The sequence below is a fragment of the Pangasianodon hypophthalmus genome, chromosome 18, assembly GCF_027358585.1.
Source record: "Pangasianodon hypophthalmus isolate fPanHyp1 chromosome 18, fPanHyp1.pri, whole genome shotgun sequence".
In the NCBI taxonomy this organism is placed as follows: domain Eukaryota; kingdom Metazoa; phylum Chordata; class Actinopteri; order Siluriformes; family Pangasiidae; genus Pangasianodon; species Pangasianodon hypophthalmus.
Genome location: NC_069727.1, coordinates 17,292,702 through 17,317,288, shown reverse-complemented (window position 1 = coordinate 17,317,288; position 24,587 = coordinate 17,292,702). Strand labels below are relative to the sequence as shown.

The window sequence follows — 24,587 nt, the reverse complement described above, 5'->3', positions numbered from 1 at the left end:
GTGTTCTGGCTTATTTGGTCAGGGGTGGATTGTTGTGGAGTGGTGTACTAGTGAGGACCTTGAAGACTAGTTAGTGTGTGTGTGTGTGTGTGTGTGTGTGTGTGTATGTGTGTGTGTGTGTATGTGTGTGTGTTACGAAACTCTTCAGGCAAATAACGCAACAGCAATAAGAAGGAGGGCTATGAAATGGGTTTTCCAGTGTGTACTATAGGAAACAGCCATCCTGTCTCAATTGGCAACTTTATCTATCTATCTATCTATCTATCTATCTATCTATCTATCTATCTATCTATTTATTTTTTATTTATGGGGATGACATGCTTTGACATTTAGGCTATTGAGGTTTTTACATTCCTGAACTCTAAATTTACGGCTCAACAAGGGATACGTTTTAAGGTTACTTTAAATTTACATGATCAAAATTTAGTGAAATTTAGAAAGTTGATTTTTGAACGTCGGCCAATTACTGATAAAACCATATTACTCTGTAAGCTCAAGTACTGTTTTGTTCTATAATGTTCTATCTGGCTGTTTCTAATTACAAATCATGAATCTCAGTAAAAGACTAATAACGGGGATGACTCAGCAGAGAAGGACATTTTTAAGACCACATTATTAAGACCATATTATGATCATACACACTTTTAAATAAGTTTTTTAATGTATTCCCTAAGAGCTGCACCACAAGCTATTTCAGGGCCATATCTTTCTAGGCACAAAACTGTGCCTAAACAATATATTTTACCTTAAAATTTAGTTTTAAAATATTAAAATACAGTAGAAAATACAATGCATGTTTCTGTGCAACAACACACACCCTACAAACTCTTAAAGTCTGCTAGCTGACCTTCGCTCTGTTACACTGGAAGGTTCAATGAATTAAGCATTTTGCAATAAGCTAACTAATGTTAGAAATATTTGATGCTTATTTTATTATTTCGCTACAGCTAAAGACTTTCTAATGTTTTTTAATTAAAGTCAACAAGCAAAGGTAGAACACCTACAGCTGAAAGTTTTGTTGTCCTCGTGCTCACAATACCAGGACCTTGAGTCTGCTCTCTTCTGTCGGAGCATTAAAAGAACACAAACATTGATTGGCCACAGCCGCTTATGTTGCATGTTTATCCTGGGTGATGATTGTCCAGTGGAAGGAGTCTTATATAAATGAAGTTTATCTGTGAGTTCGAAGATAGCACTTTTTATTTTTTTCAAACATTACACCAAAAACATTGCAAATATATATATATATATATATCACCGCAGAAAAATGGTATGATTAAATCTATGTGGTTAACTCATTTTTTGACTAAAGTGCCAGATAAAAGAGAATCTTTTAATACTGAGTCACGATTTAGCTGATCATCTGTTCTTCAACTTGTAACTATACGCACTAATCGTATAAGCAGGAAGAGTACCTTCCAAAAAGACACAAAGAAAAAGAAATGCTGTGAATACCCAGACATATTACAACCTGATTCGTTCTAGTGCACCATGTGGAGTCTTACCCTGCCGCTCTGAGGTTACTAATGTAATAATCATGCTTTTAACTCTGCGGTTACCAATGTAATAATAATGCTTTTAATTCTGTGGTTACCAATGTAATAATCATGCTTTTAACTCTTTGGTTTATCGCTGGAATTCTAGAGGTACATTATATAGGCTTTTCCATTAATGAAATATTAAGCAATATGCTTACTGCGTAATGGAAGTAATATGGAATGCTACATGGGGAATAGATGTGCGAAATTCACAACAGTCCACAAGCAGCCAAAAGGCCTTTCTTTTCCGTTGAAGTTACACTCAGCGCTACTTCCTACTCCTGGCTATGTGAATATCTTACAGTAAGAATACAAAAGCTTGAACTTAATGTAAAGCATGCTTCACACGAAGAAACGAAGGACTTGTTTAAGAGAATAGCTTTTCTGTCCATTTATCTTTCAAGCCAGTGGTTTGACCACTAAAGTGCTGATGATTTCAGCAGTGCAATTTCAGCTCAGCAAGATGACATGGTCTTTGAGATCTCTGCAATCAGTTTTCACTTGCTTTAATGTTGCCAGTCAGTGCTCAGCTCTATTTGCCAAATAATAGCTTTCGGTTTACATCTTTTGTCAATGACAGTCTCTTTGAAACATTAAATAATCTAGACGCTGCAACAATATTTTATTACAATTTAAACAACCTGCAGATTTATTTTTTACTCAGACTGCCTTCATGGGTTTATTGACACGGGCTCCATTTATATTGTTGTTAAGAAGACTAGCATACAGATTGAGTTTATTAGTTTTTAACTTGGATATTGTTTAGTACCTCTTGTAAATGAATATATGCTGGCAGTTCTGAGCTGAGGAACCTGTGTGAGGACTCTGGACAGGCCGATACGCAGTGACCGAGGCCAACGAGCATGCAGTACAGCTGGCTGAATTTGTGCTGTGTGTGCACTGGAAGTGTCTTTCCACGACTAGCTGCTGGAGCTCTGGCCATACCAAACTGTCAATCCCACAGGAATGTCTCCCCAAACTCTCCGCTGTAGCAACGGATGACAGAAAATTGGCATGCTATTGCAGTGCTCTTTCTCCCTTTCTCTCTGACCTTCTCTCTATTGCTCCCCTGCTTTTGCTCTTGGTCACACTGCTTCCTGTTCCCTTTTTTTTAAAAAAAAAAAAAAAAAACCTTTGCTCACCAAAGAATAGGGGTCAAGTATGTAATGTGTCAATTCGACCTGGCCTCAGTGCTGTAATCTGATGATTTCTTTGATATGGCTCAAGGTTGCTGCTTACAGTGTTATCAGGAACATGTGGAATAGGGCCCTCCAGGACAATAGTGTGACACAGAATTCTAAATTAAAAAAAAGCCAGCAGAACCTCAGTTGGCCTCTTTATAATCAGGTTTACCTTGGCTAACCATGTCTAAAATCCAGCTGTGAATGAAAATAAAACGATGATGACAGCTCACCTGTCACATGTGTGCACTCAGGCCCAGTTATGTGTGTGTGAGGAGTAGTGTGATATGTGCATGGGGCTATAATAGGCTGAGACTGGCACTGAGGGAGTTGTAGAGATATGAGTGTGAACAGGCCTGCGACTGGAAGGAACATGTCTGCATCGAGCTGGACGGCAGCCGTGATCATTACAGAGCATTACAGGGTAGGGAAAGGTAAATAAGCCACTCAGATGCAGAGTGTGATGCATATTTCCTTTATCTCAGAGATGTAGTTTACCATGAGATGTAAAGACATTGCATCACATACTATGTTTGTGTGCAGGGGATTTGTGTGTGTGTTATGTGTGCATGTGTATATGCATCTGTTAGAGAGAAAGCGAGAGTGAGGTCGAGCTTGTTTCTGAGCAAGGAGTTCTTAAGTGCTTGACCTAATTTTGCAGGCAGTAAAGAATTCGGCAGTGAAGGCCTTCCTCTGTGAGTGTGAGTTTGCTGCGCTGGGTGTTTCCTCCCAGGGTCTAACAGGAAGCTCATGTTCGAGTTCATCTGAGGACAGGGAGAAGGCTTTTCTTTCCACTGTGGATCTTTTTAAAGGGGTGGGGGGGGGGGCGGGGGGGCTGGGCCTCTTCTCTGAATCGCCCCTCTGCAATCTGGCATGTGTTTTAGCTCCCTATACTGCTTTATTGTCTATTTTGGCTGAACTTGCAGTTTTTTCACACTGCCAAGAAAACATCTATTTTTTAGGCTACAGTGAGTAGCCGAAGTCCAGAGTTAAAAGAAAGTTCATGAATCCTGTTAGAAGGTTTTCTCCTTCTCGTTCCATTCTGCATTCCTCACTGCACTGATCCTGTTTTATGACTCAGAGAGATGAAATGAAGAAAATCACTCTGTATCCAATTTCATTATGAATGTAAGTGTATTATTTGTGGATTAAATAGTTTGGACCTTTGCCTAAATGATACATAATGTCCCTGTCTCTCTGTGTCGTCCACAGAATGAGGAAGATTTGGTAGATGAGGTACTTATCCATGGCATCATGATACAGGTAAGAGCCAATCAACGGTATAAAAGCAGACAATATCGGAAGGCTTTACTATGAACAGTCAGAATAGTCTCAGCCATTGTACTGGAAAATTATGAAAGTTATGAAAATTAGTCTTAGGTCAAACTTTGGGTCATAATATCCCATTTGTTTGAAGATAAACAGATTTTTACTGACTGATTAAGATGCAATTTTGTTGCAAACGTTTATTTTTATCATAAACATATCATCTGATATACAGTGGTGATTTCGAAGTAGTCTTACTCTAATCAGGTCATCACTCTATAAAATATTTGTATTTTTATATGCCACTAATTGGCATGATTAGACATTGCAATCTGTCATCAATAGAAAAACAGTCACTGGTATCTAATTACTCAGATTCACTCCACATAACCATTTTAGAGCCACTATACTTTTATTGCCCTTATTTATTATTTTTTACATGCTTTTAATTATTATTATTATTATTATTATTATTATTATTATTATTGTAGTTTTATCTTGCTTAATGTAACTAATACAAAAAATACCTCATAATGTTTCCTTTAAACTCTGCAGCCTATAAATAACTTGGTGAAAACACTCCTGTTTTTTGGCAGACGAGATTATTGCTTTATCAGACACAGTTTTGTAATGTGCCTGCAGCTGAACCCCAAAATGAATTTCAAACTGGAACACAGCACTTTTCATCTACATTTCTCATGAGTGAAAGAGGGTGGAAAGAGGAGGAGGGCAAGAATGCCAGACAGGGTGAGAATGCCAGACAGGTGGAGCCTCCGTTGTACCCTTCCAGACCACTCTATTATCTCACCGTCTCTTTCACGTCTTCCGACCATCTTTCCTCATCTCGCTATCTCAGCTTATATGCTGCAGATGACTCTCAGGTCCGGTGCCATTTGCAGGTGTCTCCCAGATGTTGTTATACTCCGTGTAATTTCTGTCTTGGGGTTCAATCTTGCGTTAGGATAGAGAGAGAGATAGGTAGGCGCTCTGATGATGGCAAAACCAGGTGTAATGTAAGGGGAAGGGAGGTGTTTTTACATAGGAATGCCTCTAGCACAACCGGTGCTCTTCTCACTGAGAGAGAGAGAGGGATAGAGAGAGAGAGAGAGAGAGAGAGAGAGAGAGAGAGAGAGAGAGTGTTTGGACTGTATTATTATTATTATTATTGTTATTATTATTATTATTATTATTGTTATCATTATTATAAAGAACAATGTGCTGTTTTTTTTATTGGTGTAGAAATAATTCCAGGTTTGCTTACTTCACCATTATGTGGCAGGGTATTTATTGCTACAGAATATCATAGATGGTACTTGCTTTGTGCTATAAGATATACCATCTAATGAACTATTTTTAATCAGTCAGCTGATGCTCAATCTGTTATATATAAGCAATATGTGATAGTCAGTAGGAAACAGCTTTAAAAAAAAAAAAGGATCTTAGCTAAAAATTTATCACAGGCTGGCCTCATTGTGACTTATATTACTTCTGTGGTTTGCACTCCATCAGCCTAACATTAGCTTATGGCTGATAATTCATTCTGTTTGAATGACATCATTTGACCCTTATCGTCCTGTGTTAGTCTCCTGGCCATAAATTTCATTGACCCGAAGCACTGACTCAGTTCCTTGATAAGCTCTAGAGGTTTTCAAGGTCCAATATATAGAGAGCAGTTTCTCGACACACTAGTCAGATATAATGCGTGTGGTTGTTCCTGTTGTTGTAAATTTAAAATAGAAAATTGTAGCTTGTTCATTTTGGGGATTCAGGTGTGAAGTTAAATTGTTCAGATTTTCAGTTTCAATATCATCTCTTTACATCAAAATGTATAAAAACGGAATTAAAATGCATACTAAATAGATAAAAAAAAAGTAGGTATAAAAATATATATTGATATGATTTCTATAAGCTATAAGATTTGTTAACTTAAAATGAAATCTCATTAAATTGTTGAATTACATACACTTCATATACTGTATGTATTTCTAGAGAATGTACACCAATGCCAGACGTATGAGCTATTAGAACTGATTCCAAGTTCAGGTGTTTCTGAACTTGGGTGCAATATACAGAAAACCTTCTTTCAAAAAAAAAAAAAAACATCCTTTCACAAAAAACTTTGATTCTCTTTGATAGACACACAGTGGAGTGCAAAATATAATTGTATAGATATCTCAAAGTTAAATGGTCTTTGTATTGCATGCACTTATAGGATTCTGTGATTGTGTCTGCATTTGAGGAAATTTTAAAATTATTATAATTCACCAGTGAAAGAAGTTCTCATTAGCTGTTTTATCACTCAACAGAGACTCTTAGATCAAGCGCAAAGGAAGCACTGGTTCATATAGAGAGTGTTTGTTTGAGGCTTTAGGTATAGGATTAACAGTAATGTGAGTGTGCTGCTCTGGGCCTGGCTGTGTGATGGATCAGGCTGTTCCAGACTGGGCCTCCGAGCCTGCAGACTGCCACTGCTCCCTGGGTCGGCCGCTGCCGCATTGTTGGCAGGGGCTCATTTGAATAGCTCTTTAGTAGTTTGTGTGAGCAAGTCAGCGCCATTTGCATTTGTTCCAGTCACAAAGGTTTACAGGTCAATAGAGATGGGCTCGAGAAGGAGTAACGTGCAAAAGGAACCCGCTCCTCTTTCTTTTGAGCACTATGTCTCCCACCTCATGAAAAACGCTCCACGTTGGTGCATGTGTGTGAGCATGTGCGAGTGTTTATGTGTGTTTGTGCTGAAACACCTCAGATGTCTAGAGAGTGATTTACTCCCCGTCGGGGATAAGTTGCTGGAAAGGGGCCCCTGGTAACCCCCAACGAATGCTGAGAATAATTTGATTATCACACCTCAGCATGCCTATTAGGGGCTGTTCATGTGTGTGCATGTATGCATGTTTGTATGTCTGCACTGAGAGAACGTGAAAGCGAGAGGGAGGGAGAGAGGGAGGGAGAGAGAGAAAGGAGGGAGCATACCTGATTAAGTGGACCCTATTCAGAAGTGTTTGTGAGCAGTTTGAATGGCTGCAGTGCTGACACACAGCTTTTCAGACACGCAGACGTAGACACAACCTGAAGATTCAGGTCCCCATAATTAATCCCACTGTGAACACTGTGTCCCTTTCCCTAGAGCATTCACTCTGTGCCCTCCATATGTCCTTTATCACAGCTTTGCCTCATTTAATCTACCCATACTTGCTGGTAATCATTTACCTAAAGCAGTACTGTCTATTTAATAATTATTCAATATGCAATTAGATAACCACTGCATTATCAAGTAATATGGTTTCTCACATCAGTATATATATATATACAATCAATTTTATACGCAAATGGAATCACAATTACGATTTTATCCTGCCTGTACTAAATAGAAAATTAAGGACTCTTACAATATGCATTGCATGTGAGCCTGAGCATGTGTGTTTACAGAATTGGTGTGATTTTACATGTATTTGTGTGTGTGTGTGTTTAGCATGGCCACATGAAGGCAGTGTGTGTCCCTGTGTTGCTGCAGTACCCCGTGGCTGTCACTGTCCGGCTCTCTCATGGCCAGACGTGTGAAACCCAGGACAAAAGGGGGGCTCCTTTATCTGCATGCATGCTACATAAAGGCCGCTTTTGTTACGGCCTGCATGCTCATGACTATTGGCATCTATAGCACCCCTCGTCATGGCCACCCCTCCCTAAGGCTCACCACAGCATATAGTGTTTTTTAGTGCAGGGCTTATATAGTGCTGGGGACAGGAGAATCTGAAGTTCATATTGTGCTCGTCGTCACATATTAGCTTGATTGATCAGCAAAAAAATATTCCTGAGTTTTAAGGAATTGTAGGTGTGGTCTGATAAATGTGATTCATAATATAGTAATTAAGTTCTTTAATCTTTAGGTTTTATAAACCAGTTAATATTAAAGTAAAAAAATCCTTTAAATTGAATATATAATACTGTGTCATGGTACTTAACTACATATTTCAGTCTCTGCTACAGAATAATTATTATATCAACCATACATCAACTATATTTATTACACAATGTTAGGAAGCTGAAACGGACAGGTCACACTATCCTGGTGTAATCCACTAGTTTCGGCTTCGGTAAATGCACATTAAAGACAGACACAGGAAACAGATTAGTATTACACCATCCTTACCTCATCCTAATAAAGGTTAAAATTCCCACCGGGAGAGTGCTTCCACAAAGACAATTAAAAAAAAAAATAATAAAAAAAGACGACACAAGGATAATGTGTTTGCAATTACAAGTCTCCTCTGCTGACCTATATTGTCCCTTTAAAATTATATTTAATGGGGTTAATGCCCTTGAGAAAGAATGACAAGTGCAGCATACTTGCAAAAGTGATAGTCAGATTACCAACTTGGTTAGCATGGTGAAGAGAGCAGACATTTATTAATTGTTCTAGCTCCTGATGTACGAACGAACCTATGTATTCAGAGGATTGTGAGTGTGTGTGTGTGTGTGCTCCTGCACCTGAGATTTGCATCAAAATTTAGCCATTAGATGTACGTCTCTACAACGCCTTTGCTACACGTGTGTCCGTTTAATCTCCGGTACCCAAAAGTTGGCGTATTGAACTGTTCGAATTATCAGATGTGTGGAATGCACTGGATAGCTGAGTGGGTGCGAGTCTCTGATCTTCCTGTAAAAGTGGCAGAGACCGTTTCCCGTGCGCTGCTCCATGGGGGCAGTTATAATATCGTGGGCAGTTGGGGATTGGGTGTGGAGGGCTTGACCAGGGCAAATCCCGGATGCTCTGTGCATATTGCTGGATTGTGACGTGGCACATGTGAGGACAAGCTACAAAGGCCTGGAGCCATTTAAGGGCCAGTTCTGTTACTGTTCTCCCACACACACCTCTCCAGCCCTGGCCTGTATGCACAGAGATGAAAAAGGCTCCGTGTAAAATACTCGTTGTCAACAGCAGACCAGGATGGACAGGCACCTTGGCAGAACAGGTAGATATGAGAGTAAACAGTTTTCAACATCACGCTGCCTTTGGGAATCGTTAATAATTATTGTGCATGTGTTCGTAAGGGAATTATGACTTTGGGTGGATTATATATTGGGAAAAAACGAGTTCCTGATCTGTTTAAAATTATTTAGAGTGTTTTTTTTTTTTTGTTTGTTTTTTAATTTTAAGTTCATCATAATTTGTAGGGGACTGAAAAATGTTCGTCAGGTTATCAAATTAATCTAATAAGACCTTACAGCCATTGTTAAAAAGAAGAATCACACATTTCCATTTATTATCAGTTGCCTTAAATCTGAGCACATTAACATTTAGTAATGGTTAATGTTATATAAACGTTAGTAAGCTTGCAAGGTTTAGTTTTATATATAACAGTGGGGTGGAGTTTTAAGTTCTAAACCAAATATTTGCACGACCTTTTCTTAGAATCATGACTTGTGTGTTTGAAGCTAGTTAGCACTTTCCCTATCGGTGTTGTTTCTATAAGGTTCTATAATCTGTAATATATAGACCTTTTTTTTTTACCTATATGAAGAAGATAATGGTAAGCCATCTGTATTTTCCATAATTTAAGTGACCTTTCCTCTATTTCTTGTTCAACTGCTCCTGTGCCAGAGCTTTTGGAAGAGCCAGAGTTAATGACTGTGTGGGATAATGGCCCAGAATCAGCTCTACTCCTGAAGCATAGTGCGCCACAGAAGGTTCTAGACACTGAGCCGTGCTGCAGTTAGCCACAGCGCGAATTAGCAGTAGCATGTACTTGCTTTCACCGTTAGTCCGGATCTGAATTTTTCAACCTTTGCCTCATTGTTACCATTTTAAGGTGAGACATGTTCTGAAGAAAAAAAAAATTTAACTTAAAAAATAAATTAATAATAATAATAATAATAGTTTCTGTGTTTTGAACCACATGCAGTGTCACGTCTGTGCAATTGCTTTTTGTTTAGATTCATATTATACAGTGTCTAAGAATTTTGTTGTGCATATTTATTATTTACCTAAAATAAGTAACAAGAGATTTTTTAAATCAAAAGTATTGGAAAGTGTGATCCGAATTCAAATAGTTGGCACAAGTGTAAATCACTAATCACAGTATTATTTAAAACAAGTAGCTAAATATTTACTGTATTAAATTAAACTATTATATTTTAAAAATATATTTAAATCTAAATCCAGCGAACGAATAATGCCACACACAAACTAATAAAGGCTGATGCTTGAGAGTAAAAATTTTCATCTTATTCTGAAATCATTCTTCAACAATAATTTGTATATAAATATCTAAAACTCAAATACACATCAAAAGTGTGTTTTAATAAATTTGGAATTATAACAGAGGAATTTAGAGAATTGTAGTTTCTGTGTACAAATGTGCACAAAGTGGATTTTCTAAAGGTGCTGTTTATCTTCTGAACATGTTTAGAAAGCATACACACATAGTGATTTCATCGAAGATTGCATCCATTTTAAAGAAATGTACTTGTTTGCTTGCACTTCATTCTGTTGTTAAAGGGAAAGTGAGTTACATGAATTAGTGTAATATTAAATCAGAACAGCTTGTATATCATGTATGCATGATGAGAACATTTTTCGAAAAATTTAATTTAATCAGTTTTGCATGAAAAGTCATTTTGCTGATCATGCTGGCGATATTTGGGGGAAAAAAGAACACACAATCTTTTCCAAAATATTTCATAGGAATAAAAGGCATTTCGTGAAGCATAAAACATTTCTCTGCACTGTGGGAAAAAAAAGTGGAAGATAAATTTGAAGGATTTGTTTGGATTTAATAAAGAACACATTCAGTCTCTTTTATCCGGGGTTTATCATCAAGAGACTTTATGGCTTTTAAGAGAGATCTTGTGCAGGGACAACCATCTCTGAAAACATTTCAGTTTGTTTATATATTTAAATTTATATCTAATATCCTCAGTTAGCCCTCTTTTTCAGTCGAAATGAGACATTAACCCAAAATAGAAATCAAAAACTTGTGAGAAATCTCCAACTCCATGAAATTATAACTTGTCTTCCCACTTGCTCTGTTAAGGAGAAATTCTTTAGTTATTTCCATCTGATTCATTTAACACATTAAAGTAGTGTATTTAGTGTGTTTAATGTGTCATTTTTCCTTTATGTGGTGATCACACCTTAAGAATGGATTATTCCTATGAATAATGAAACACCATGGATTTATGTTTCTACAATCAAAATGTTTTGTGCATGCACAAAATTAACAAGTTTGTATTTTTATCTGAAAAATAAAATTGTTAAAGCCTTGAAATAATTAATATCGATGCAACATCGATATCCTGGAGGGGAAAAAGAATTCCCAGTCCTGCGTATATCCTGAGCAGATTTTTATGGCACTTTTACAACTTTTATTTTACATATTCCTTATTAATTAATTGAACGATTTTTTTAATACACCGAAAAAAGGTAACGACAGTGCTGAAGATTCTGTCCCAATCAGACCTATTAATAGTTAACAGAAACATTTTCCGTCCCTCTGAAAGCTCCAGAGTCAGCTCGTGCATACTCTGGCGATGAGTGGTGAAAACTATGTTGCTTCATCTTGCAGAGGAGTTTTTTTCTTTTTTAACCTTTGACATAGTTGTTTCTTTTTATACTGTAATAATGCATAATATTGCTCGTAATTTCTTATCCTGCTTGCTTATATATCAAGAGGCACTTTCATTTAAAAAAAAAAAAAGGATCCGCCATGTTGTCTCACCCTGCTCCATTTTGTTTCAGAGTTTCACTGCAGCCCTGCTCCACCCTCTCAAAATTATGTGTCTGAATGCCAATTGATCCTTAATGATCAAAATAAAACTAATCTATTTCCTCATTGAACACTTTTCCGTAATAAACACGTTAAACCCATTTCTATAATAAGATATCCCAAAGTTGTGGTAGTCCATTAATTTTTATTTAAGTTCACTGGACTGTTGTTTCACTTTGCTCGAATCACAGTTTCATGCTATTTCATTTGCGCATTCTATTATTATTATTATTATTATTATTATTATTATTAAAGAAAACTGTATGCAGTTTGTAAGAAACAAAAAAGTGTCCTTAGCTTTTTTCTTCATCTGACTGAAAGTGACTAGGTGGAAAGTGCTATATAAATATTAATGTTTCATATTTAAGTTCAATTTAGAAATAGTCGATGAAATCCGTTGAACATTTGAGATAGCAGCTGTGCAGCAGTGTAAAGTTAAAACAGCTGTTTTTCAAAATGTACATTTGAAGTGTGTCTTAGGGTTTGTTTTTTTTTTGAGTTATGGGTGCAGGAATATTGATTGTTTAAGTGACATGAGATGTTTTTGTTTATACGTAGGATCTTAATAAATGTATATATATATTTTTTTTCATTGTAATTGCAGATATTAGATGTGCATGTGTATTAATTAAAGTAAATTAACAGAGGTTTTCTGAAGTTCGGCTGTACCGAGTGTGGCTCTTTTAGAGCACAAAATGGACCTTTCTGCTTTATATGCTGATAATACACGATAATGTCATTTTCCTTGGTGTCATTTTTTAATATATATTTATTCTAGTATTTCTTTTTCTTTCTTTTTTCTGTTTTCAGGATAGTTTTTTGTAAAAAAAAGAGATGTTTTTGTAATAATATACAAACTGAGTTTTTATTATTATTATTACTATTATTATTATTATTATTATTATTATTTTATCCTTCTATATTAATTAATTGCTTGTGAGAGTGATGTGTAAAATGCATAGACTGCTCTCATCAGCTTTGCTTCGAGACAGAAGGGTGAGAGCACTTGGCTTTTCAGCTCCTAATGGAAGCCGTCAGGTCATGCGTAGGCTCTGAGTGACAGCCCTAAGGGGATCACTTCCTAATCCCTATTACTCAGTGTTTTAGTGGTCCTTACCTACACAAAGCAAACAGTACACTCCGTTTGAATGGGGGCCGACCTGCTCCTAGTGTAACACTTCTGACCCCAGGGTCATGCCCTTTGTTTCTCTCTCTACAGAGGCTGACCCTAGAGTTCACAGCTGTAATTGAGAAGTCTTGCAGACACGTGCTTGTGGGGCCCCAGGAGAGACCACCACCGCAGCGGAGCCGGGGAGCGAAAGGTGTATTTTTTTTCCCCCTTTTTATTTTAACCTAATTATACAAAATATTCTATAGCACAAAGTATTGATAATGCTTGCACCTTGATCTTGAACATTGAGTGTTAAATAAAAAGGGAGTTCAGGTTTTATGGATGCCATTTTGAATCTTTATTGCCCTCAATGGTCCTCGCTGTATGTCTGGATCCATATTTATTTCCATTGTTTTTATTTTCTGTGATGTGCAATATTTAATCACAGCAGAATTTAAACACAGCAGAGCAGGCTCTGTTAAAGGCTTAATAATACCATGCTTGAACTGGCCACTGATTGCAGGTCCATGCTTTCCTCTCTCCTCCTTTATACCAGACTTCTGCTCTAATATTAGAAATCTAGATGGTTAAGATCACTTTGAGCCAACAATAAAGATTCAAGTTCTTTTATCTGTGTGCCAAATTTGTTTAATCATGTATTCATTTGTCTGCCAGACCTGGAAGTAAAGTTGCCTTGTACTGACTTTACTGCATTTTTGGTTTCTGCTAATCCTTTCAGCTGAAACAGACGATATACTGCACAGCTGGACTGGGACACTTAACAAATTTACTCACTTAGCGCTTGGTTGTGGACGACTTTTTTTTTTTTTTTCCAATGACATAAATGTTCATAAGTGTACCCACCCCCCAAAAAAACACTGCCTGAAGAATCTTAAGCAAAAAGCAATTCTGAATAAGTAAGGTGTACATTTTGGTGTCCCATGGTGTCCCTTTGCACCAAGTGTACATTATTTTCTAAGGTCTAATGTATATGTATGTTTTATTTGAATAGACCACTTTGTGCTTGTGCACTAATGTATTGCGGTGCAGCAGCCATTTTGTTTTGTGAATGAAAGGACATTTTGCCTGGCTGCAGTGACATTAGTGGAAATTTAAGCCTATTGCTGGTGTACCTCTTTGCTTTGATCAATTATATACACCATTGGACTGAATGAATAACGCTGTAATTTTGTAAGACAACAGTATAACATATGTACATATGTAATGGATTGTAATTAACTGAGTACCTGCAGACCTGTAAGTGAACAGCTTATTTTTGCATATTGCTGCCTGATAAAACATGTAAACACCATAGATCTGTTCTGAAAACAGCAAACTGGAAAAGCTAGCCGTGATCATTAAGGGTTGAGGAGATTAGGTTGAACCTTCAGGGAAAAAAAGCTTTTAGATTGCACAAATATTTCACAAATGATCTTTGTGGTGGTGCATGAAACAGCCCTAAGGTTGTGCTGTGAAAAGTATCATAAAGAGTTTGTTATGATTGGCATTTGATCAGTAGTGCTTTGAGTACATCAGTCTTATGAACGATAGGCCTTATAGAGCAGCATACTGTTTGGGAGTTGGCAGCCAACCCAAAACCAGAATTGTGTCCTCAAGTGAACTCTGCAGTGTACAACACTACACACATGCCAAGCCCAAGCTCCTTAGACACAGGTTAAATAGTAAACACGAAGCAGATTAGAACAGCGTCACACAGAATCACCACTGCTAAGATAAAACATTTCGAATGTGTCTCCATTTTCCTTTAGCCGCTCTTATGCTGTTGCATGTGTGAAACATGTCTGGCCCTTTTTGCTATTTCGTGATTGGTCAAGAGACGTGGCGCGAGGTGACGTCACAGCATTCTAGGCCTTGCCAAAGTAAGTGCGCTATCTGCTTTTGTTGCACGAAAACTAGAAGTGCTTACTTTCCGTTTTACCCATCGTGATCTCACGTGATGCCCTGCAGCCCAGATTTGCTATTGGATTGAAGGTGTGGTGTGCGTCTGGCACTGAATGATTGTGTGTTCGTCTGTCTCGAATGAACAGTTAGCACCAGCAGCAGACCCGAGGGTAGAAAGCTCCAAGAGGTGGCCCAGGATGAAGCAGGGAGAGAGCGAGAGAGAGCCGGGGTGGACCGGCCACTTTCTGTCCCTCCTCCTTGTCAGGGAGTGTGTTTGTCTGAGATTATGTGTGTGAGAGGGATTGGGAGAGCTCAAGGAGCAGCAGCAACAGCACCCTTCGTGTATCTGTGCTAGGGGGACATAGCACAGGCTTTTGTCACAGTGATAACTGCTCTATGAATAGAGCCACATCAGCTAAACACGGCGAAGCATTAAAAGCAGCAGAATCCCGAGTGTGTACTGTAACACAGACAGCTCCATCTATCCTGTGGCTGCTCTGTTCAGCACTGCACATGTGCACTACTCCTGTTTCTCCAGGGACATCAGCACAGTAAGAAGCTCTTCATCTTACATTGTAGTAACAGGCTACGAAAGTTCAATGGAGTGTATATATATATATATATGCATGTGTTTTTGTGCTACGCGATTCATAGCAAAATGACCAAGGATTATTAGCACATAGAACTCAGTACACCCAGAAGCGCTTCAGAGGTCTGAATGTGGCATTTGTATTTCGTTAAATCTCAGTTTTTGTGATCAAAATAAGCACAGGAGGAACAATGTCACAGTGGCGAGCGTGATTTGGTTAATGCAGCAGCCACATAAACCCCTCCTGTCTTCTTCTGTGAAACACTTCTCAACCTTGGGCAGAGAGTCAGGTAGGCTGTGCTCTAGCTGTGGTGTGGCTTCAGTGTGTGCTTGTGTGTGTGCTTGTGTGTGTGTGCATGTGTGGCGTCACTGCATAAGAAGTTTTCCTGCAAATGACAGCAGCTGTTTCACCTCTAGCAAAGCAGCCTTTCTTTTAGCTTCTGATTGGTGGAAGTAGAGTGTGAGGGGGGGAATCTGAGGTACTACAGTCACACACACTGATGAGTAACTTACCCACAAACACAAACTCAAACAGGGGAAGCTGTCAGGAGCCGTCCTGGATCCATCTCTTATGCTTTGGAATTGTTACATCCGGCATCTTGATATTTACAGCTTTGCATGGTGAAATTTTCCCCCTTTTGGAATGGCGATGGACTCGACCGTCCCTTAAAAAAAACTATTCAACATCTCCTTTATATATGTGACCAGTCCTATTTAAATATATTTATTAATATATGTATGTAGACTGCATGTAGACAGGAAAAAAAAAACATATAAAAAACGATTAAAAGTTTCATTTCACATGTAGAAGAGATGCAAGTTAAAACTGCCTTTGAATAGTCAACTTCACGTGGGGAGTGTGTGACGAGTCCATAAGAGAACTACAGGCTGTGTCACCCTTTTCTCCACTCTTTCTCGACCCTCCCTCTCAATGCTGTCGCTCTCTCTCTGTGGCTTTTCTCACTGGCTGTGGTGAAGAATAAAAAAGCTGCTTTGCCCGTGTTCTTTGCAACTCCCTCATTTCATCATCCCCTTCTCCTTCACTTCACTTCTCTCTCTCTCTCTCTCTCGCTTCCTCTCTTCCCTCTACCATAGTTGCCCCCCCTTCCTTTTCCAGACTTGACCGCATGTGAGTAGTAGAATGGAGGAGAGAGAGAGCATGCAGCTAAAGAAGAGAAAAAAGCGTCTGCTGCTATTTCTACAGTAAGATCCTCCCCTTCAGGCAGCCTGTGCCAAGAGAAGGAGGGTTTTTTACAACTCTCTGGATTTTAACCCTATGTCTCCAACCAGTTGTGAAGACTAGTTTCCTTTTTTTCTGTCAATTATTTCCTGCAATCTTGAACCATGTTGTTGCACATCTACAGTTTTCGTGGCTTTTTTAAATGTAGTGTGAGCTTTCCTTTTTTTTTAAACAAGTACAGAGTGACTTTCTCTTCTTCCGCTTTGCAAAAGATTCATTTTCTCCTCCTGGCTGGTTTTGTTTGGATTTGGTGTGCAGGTGTTTGTGGTTGTTGCTCAGGTTTCTCGGATGGTCGTTCGTAATGCTGAGGTTTGAAAATGGCTGTGGTCTTCCAGCTTGTTGCATGTCTCAGAGAAGGGAAGTGCCAATAGCTCTATTGCTGAAGCACCGCCCTCTTTCTCTCTCTCTCTCTCTCTCTCTCTCTCTCTCTCTCTTGCATTCTCTCTCACCCTCCCTTTGCTCACTCTCTCATGCGCACACATACAGTGCTTCTTTCACACTCCTCTCGCTCTCTCTCTGAAAGGAGACCAGGAGGGTGGTGCAGTGGTGGAGCTTTTTCTGGGACAGGTGCCAATTCCAAACAAAAGACATAAAAAGGCAATGAGTGAGAGATGCCTCCATCGAAAGCAATAAGTTGCATGTTGAAACGAAAGAGCAGATTTGGAGCGGGGTGTGTACGTACATGTGCGCGTGGCATTGCGTGTTTATTCAGCTGGACGTAAAAGTGGACCTTCAGCATGCAACGGCAGAGGAAGTGAGCTAGCGAGCAAGCTGAGATTTGGAATACTTTTCCTCCGTCTCGCCTGCTCTCTTCGTCTCTCTCCCCTCGTGCTCTCTCTCCGTCCACTGAAGGCATTTCAGATGCATGGGGTGTGGAGGGGAGGGGGTTAAAGGGGGAGGGAGCTCGCTTTTCAGCCTGCTGAATTATTCATAGGCCCGGGCCAATGCTGCAAGCGGACTGGCTGGATCATTAGCATGCAACGGACATTCTATTTGCCTGTTTGCTAACATTCCTCATTCAAAGACTTGTTAACTGGCAGACGGGCCGACCCACGCGCCTCACCGATGAGCCTCATGGCCTCCTATTGTGGCTAGGGCCTGCTTGTCCCAGGCCAGCGGTGGTGGACAGGCATGTGGCCCAACGCTGGGGGCTGCAGCTGGGGTAGAAAGACTGGCTTGGCCCCCTTGGGCCTGCCTCCTCCACTAGAGCTCACTGCTTGCTCTCTCTCTCTCTCTCTCTCTCTCTCTCTCTCTCTGTGTCTGTCTCTTCCTGAACACAGGCCTTCAGGACCAGTCTGTATAGCCTCAGTCTACCCACATTTTCCTCTTTTGTGAGGTAAGTTTTTCATAGTTTTTCACGAGGTTTTGTCTATAATTTAATTCTTAACTCAGGTCTGTTCGGCACAGCACAGTTCAGGTCTGTTATTGTTATCGAATGTAGGCTGTTATATTTAATTCAAATATACGTCTATGTTTGCATGTCTTGGGAAGCACTCTGAATTACGTAAAACATTGTATTTCTCAGACTTGGTTTTACTAATCGGGTTTTTAAAATTTCCATGAACAAGATGCAAAATCTGCACAGTAACTGGTCAAATAAAATTCGAATTTATTGCTACAAAGTGTGGCGCAAATCGGCAGGCGGTTTTTAATAATAATAATAGTATGTCAACCTCATAGATATTTGGGCGCTTAGAATAAGAAAACTTGCCTGCTTTACCATAGAACTTTGGATTCGCTGTCTTTCCTGGGCTTATTTGGTTTCCGATCACTAAAAAATAAGGCAGAGAAGGGAGTCCTTCTCAAGCGAGTCCTTATAAAGACTCATTACGACATTAAGGCCAGGCCAAACCCTACTACCATCCCAACATTTTCTACAGGCATCCATTTCATTTAATAAGGAAGCCATGAGTACAGGATTTGCTTTCCTGAACACCTCGTATGCTGCCTGACTCTGGGTTTGTCTTAGCTCAGTCTAATGATTTTTTTTGCATAATCTCGAACTGTATTGTGTTGTGCTTCATTACATTTTTTTAAATAAATATCATATTTTATAAGAAATAAACGAAAATAATGCTTTGTTCACAAGTACGCATAATAATATTATAACGTCGGTTTTATTTCTTTTTTGTGATATATTTACTGGTTGTATTTTTTCATAATAACATATATGTATTAAAATATTTCATCTTTCCGAATTGTGAATATTGCAAAAACTAAAACTATAACAGCTTTGCTTTCGCAATCGATATTTTGTAATGTTTAAAAAATGTGTTTTCGTAACGTAACATTATAATCAACATTTATTCCTAAAGGCTGTATCAAATGCGTCACATTATATTTAAAACAAGTATTTGAATTTTGTTCTGGAATTTTCCATAATTCATTTTCTGCATATCTATCAACGTCCGTATTTATCTTATTTTATTTTTAATTGTCTGTAATGTTGCTGGTATATTATTTTTGTAGGTTAATATTGGTAACAGTAATAAGACAAAAAATAATCTCAGTAGCATGACAAAAAGAGATCTCTGAGCACACACTTACACACTCTCTGTCTCACACACACTCTCTCTCTCACACACACACACACACACACACACTCATATACACACACGCCTCCTGAAGATCTAATAATTCGTTGTTGCACATGTTTACTCAGCAAAACAAATAGAAATTGTGTTGAAAATTTATAGGTGGTGCTGCAGTTATAAGGGCAAAATTTTTCCCTGTAAATGCAATCAAATTAAAATTTATAGGCAAGTAGTTCAGCAGGTCTGCTTCACCTGAGTTGGTTTATGATAGGTAGTTTACTGCTGGACAAATGACAGATTAAACTCTGAGTGGGGGGGTTTGAAGTGTTTTGGCACGTAAGTGGCATATTGAGTTGGCAGTGAAAACCCCCCACCCACCCCACCCATGCTTGCCATATCTACCCATCTACTCTGTTTTTTCTGTAGTGAATGGAGTGTTCCAGAAATAGTGTATGGTATAAGCACATTGCAGGTGGCATCTTGTTAATGGGAGGGCGGTTGGGACATGAATGATGCTTGAGGTTAAACCCTTAACCCTTGGTAATTTGAAAATATGAAATATAATGTGTGTCTTTTGATTTATGAATTGAATATAGAATTTGAATTTATTTATGTGAATTTTTTTTTTTTTTTTACATTTATCTGGCGTATTTGGAGAATATTCTGATGTGTTCTGTGTGAGTGTGTGTGTGTGTGTGTGTGTGTGTGTGTCTGGTTCTGGTTAGAATGTGTGCATATTCCCAAAATTGCAAAACACACTCCATCACTGTCACATAAAAACATACACACAACACACAACACACACACACACCCACACACACCTAGACACACTTGCCATGTGCCCCACAAGAGGACTCTAGTTCAGCCCTGAATGAAATTCCCACGCCTTTAATGTGTGCATATGAGACTAAAGGGTCTACACCCACCACCCCCTCACACCCACCCCTCCGCCCGCAAAGACCCTCACCATACCCAGTCTAGACGGAAGACGTGTCTTGTGTTCAGTGCAGAACGAAATTGGAAGAAAAAAAAAAAAAAGAATAGTGGGACATGAACATTTAACGATTTAACAGCACCTTACAACTGAAGTATTCATATGATATTTATCTAGTTATTTCTGGAAGTTGAGGATATTTAGTAACAAAAACATCTAAAGCATAATTATTTCTGTTTCTGAACACACACTGAAAAAATCAAATTAGCTAAATATTTCAAGCATGAGTAGGTTTGGAGAATTGGAGGTTTGGGAAAATTAGGACACCTAAAATAGTGTTTGAAAAATGTGATAAATTAATTAATTAATTAATAACTAATAAATAAATAATTAGTTCGGTGTGTGCTGCAGGAGTTTAAAGCATGGAAGTTTTTCTTCTGTCTGCATGTGTGTGTGTGTGTGTGTGTGTGTGTGTGTTTTAATGTTTAACTGTATGTTCAGATGAAAGCATAGAGGAACTGAATGTTAGTCTAGGACACAATGTATGTATCTAAAAGATCTTGTTTGTTTTCAAAGCAGTTCGACTGTGTGTGTGTGTGTGTGTGTGTGTGTGTGTTTGAGCTGTAAGGCAAATTACTTCACAAATCTTTCAAACATTTGAATGCAGAAATTCAGTGGCAATTTTTCTTCTACAGAAAAACTATTTTGTGTAGAAGTGTCAGTAACGATTAAGCAGGTTGTGTGTTAATGTTGTGTTAACGGTTATTTTGCGTAGCGAAAGGTGATGTGCATAAATCTTTTTATTTGCTTTTTCACACATGTGTATATTTGCACTTACCTGACAACATTTTCCGTTTCTAGAAGAAAAAATGCGTAATTAATGCTTAATTACAAAATGAAAAGTTCATAAGGTGTTTATTAAAAGTTGTTAATTATGTAGCTGACAGTAATTCAAATTTCTGAATCTCCCGATGTTTTAATCAGCATTTAATATGTGTGATCAGCACTGAAACATATTTATAATGTTCTTTACAGTGTGTATTTGTGTGAATTTGAATGTGTGTGTGTGTGTGTGTATGTATGTGTGTATGTGTGTGTGTGTGTGTGTGTGTGTGTGTGTGTATGCCTGCACCAAAACTCTGACTTTTATGGCATTACCTGTATCTTGTTTCAATTCTCGAACAGATTTAAATGGGAGGGAAAATCTTAAATCGTTTTAATTAAGATTACGAGAGTGAGTTTAAGCACATCCACATTTCTGTGACTGCACTGTAGAAAATACAGCAAGTGTGCTTTTAGAATTATTTAATGCCATTCAGAAGTATTTAATAAAAAAGTACGATCATTATGGCCATTTATTTTCCAGGTTGACATCTGTAAAATGATTTTATATTACTATTTGGATAATTGATTTATTCTATAAAAAATAATTTAAAAGAAAATAATAACTTATAAGATAGTACAAGTACTATAACATCAGGTGGATTTTACAGTTTGTTAGTAAAACATAAAAAAGGTACTTCTCATTTTCTCTTGATTTAAAACGTGTTGCTGAAATTACTGCACATTTCTTTCAATTATCAAATTTTTTTCTGCGATATGAAAATACAAATTAAATTAATTAACTGCTCTAGTGACAATATATTGTTTGGTCTCAAATTACCATTAAACTAACATTAGTGTATAGTGTATTATCCTAGTGATTCACATGACATCAGTGGATTAACAGAACAATCATAGCTCTGTCACTCAGACGTGGCTGAACTAAACCTGTTCGCTTTAAAGTTTGCCATTTCTGTTCTGGCGTTACATCGGCTGGTAGCCAAAATCACGTAACCATGTAGATAATGGATTGTAGACGAGTGACGTTTTGTGAAACGAAATGTGAACTTTTAAAATCGTGGTATGATTTCGGTCATGACTACACATTCAGTAAAGTAAAGGACAAAGATAAAGCCAAACTTGTCTGGAATTAACAAATCAAACTGAATTTTTTCCAAAGTGCTGTGAGAATGGTGACAAAAAACACACGTTGCACTAAAAATCTTTTTATAAAACATCCTGATTAGGACTTTGAGTCTGCTGCTTGGTTCTGCTTAGTGCATATGGATGTCTGTGTGTTTATTACATCTATATTATATTCAGTTTTTTGGTTAATAGCTGGGAAGCTTGTTATTTGTTAGTTGGTGTTGCCTCATTTTTATGGCCTGTGAATTCAAGACTTTAGCTATTGAGTATTAAGTCTCTGTATTGTGATCATTTAAGGACATGGTATTATTTGTTCATCTGGCTGCTGTGTGATTGGCTATCTTAAATGTTCCACAGATCTGTCAATGTTTAAAGATCTTTTGTTCTCAGGCAGCAGTTTCATTTTTAATTTTGTTGATTTACGACTTAGTGCGAAAAGACGTATTCAAATACCTGCAGTAGTGATTTATCACTGGAATATTACAGCAGACCAGGTACATTGCTCTCAGTCAGTGGAGCTCACACACCGGAGCAAATCAAATCGTTCCGGATAGAAAGTTCCTTGCTGCAGCTTTGGTAACTGAAATCAGGTACATGAAAACGTGAAAGTGACTCCAGCACCCAAAGGTCAAATGGGGATTAAGAGAAACGGGACTCTGGAGCAATGCAGAGAGTGGCCTGTTCTGCATAAAAGCCCTATTGTCACAGAACACAGCACTCTCACTCTCACAGCAAGGAGAAGGCAGGACTCGAGCCTTAGGAGTACAGCGCCACCTACTGGCTGCTAACCGCTCCAACCTGACACCATCTCCACCAGGCTCCATAGGGTCATATGAGCAAAGTATTCAAACAACAGACAATGATAACCTACATCTAGCACAAATGAATACACAATGGGTGCACTGTGAATGTATAGGACGTGCATGTTTCAGACTGAGAAAGGCATTAAAGGATATTACAGCTCACTCTTATAGACGCTCGGCATGTGTGACATGGCTTATCATTCAACGTCTTTGCCTCTCTCTTTATCTTATATGCTCAGGGATCGAACCTGTCCCTGTGAGGTGTGCCAGTCCTGCATCTAGGTCACAGGTCACGTAATGGCACAGTCACGCCATGTAACGTTACAGTGACGTGATGGAACTGGGAGGAGAGCAGAATGTGTGGGATAAAACAAGCCTTCACATTTATCTATTAAAAGTCCAGCACAAACAGCTCCTGTTATGCCAAACATTGTTAGACACATGGACAGGGAGTGGAGCTCAGCTCCACATTTAACTCTACTCACTCCAACAGGTCTTTCAAGGACACCGAGGAGGCCTTATAATTACTCCCACCGCAGTTTGATGTGGATGGATGATTTGGCTTGAGGGATGTTGTTAATTCTCCCGCTTTATTGTAGAGGTGGTTGATTTTTTAAACGCCCTTCACCGAGGAGGTGTACATTTATAGAGCATGATTCAGAGCAGGTTACTCCTACTCTACACTGTCCAATAAAAAGCCTCCGAAAGAGAAAGTTTGACAAGTAATGTAAATTACATTATAAATTGTTCATTTTATAAAAATGGGTCAAAGTCAAAAAGAAAATAAAACAGTGCACTTTTTTCTGAAAATATAAACAAGAAGAACATTGAAAAACAGAAAACAAATGTGTTTAAAAAAATTGTCCTTACATAACTTCTTATGGAGGCCAGAGTAAAAGCCAGGAGCAAAATAAAGAGATTTCAGAGGTTTTTCTTTTCCATTGTGTTTGATTTTAATAGTGTGATTTTTTTGAGTGTTATCTAAGTAATATAATTGCTTATTCATTATATGATATGACTAAATGTTATCCTCAGTAACATTTCAGTGTGCTGAATTTCTGTTCATCTTATTTGAAATGTATAATAAAAATTGCATAAGAAAAATCCCAAAACCTAATATTAATCCATGTAATGAATCTGATTTGCCCACAGATATATATTTAGCTCTTAAAAATAGACGCTTGATATTTTAGTGTTATTTTGTTTTGAAAATGACTTGAATCAATGTTTTAGTTAGTGGTAGTGTGTTTGTGCATTGTGTGTGGCTGTGTGTGTATGGTGAGCGTGTGTGAGTCAGTGCTGCGGTAACAGAGGGGTCTGTGGTAGTATGAGTAAGCTGCGTGTGTGTGCCTGAGGTAAACCACAATGTAGCCCACACTCTCGCTCCCACACATGACTACCTCCTTACTCTCACCGCAGACCTCCCGATTACTCAGATATGGACATTCACGTACGCACGCCGCAGTCGTACCTGTACACTCACAGTCCACACATGTGGAACCGCACCAATGCGCCAGAGCTCACTCAAGCCAGACAGAGGTGCGATCTGATCCTCCTCAGGCTCAGCACGCACAACTGTAAACAAGGATTCCATTAATAATGAAGGAAGCTCGAGAAACATCACACCACACAGTGCAGCTAAAGACACAGTGAGAGAAAGCAAGTGTCACTGCTGTGTTGACTGTGGTACATGTAAATAAATATGTTGACAATCCAATCTCTTTTTGTCTCTTTCTCTCTCTTTCTCTCTTTCTCTCT

The 24,587-nt window shown here is 38.4% G+C and overlaps 1 long non-coding RNA gene across 3 annotated transcripts in view; it reads left to right on the top strand.

Annotated features, from left to right (window-relative positions):
• The window catches only part of LOC113532309 (uncharacterized), a 30,824-nt gene extending 6,237 nt beyond the window's left edge, over nucleotides 1-24,587 (top strand). For 2 of the 3 annotated variants that reach the window (XR_008304793.1, XR_003403325.3), the window contains exons 3-4: nucleotides 3,932-3,982; nucleotides 12,968-13,489. This is a non-coding gene — a long non-coding RNA (uncharacterized LOC113532309). Of the gene's footprint in view, nucleotides 1-3,931; nucleotides 3,983-12,967; nucleotides 13,490-17,870 lie in introns of those variants that run through there. The other variant, XR_008304794.1, reaches the window with a different exon arrangement.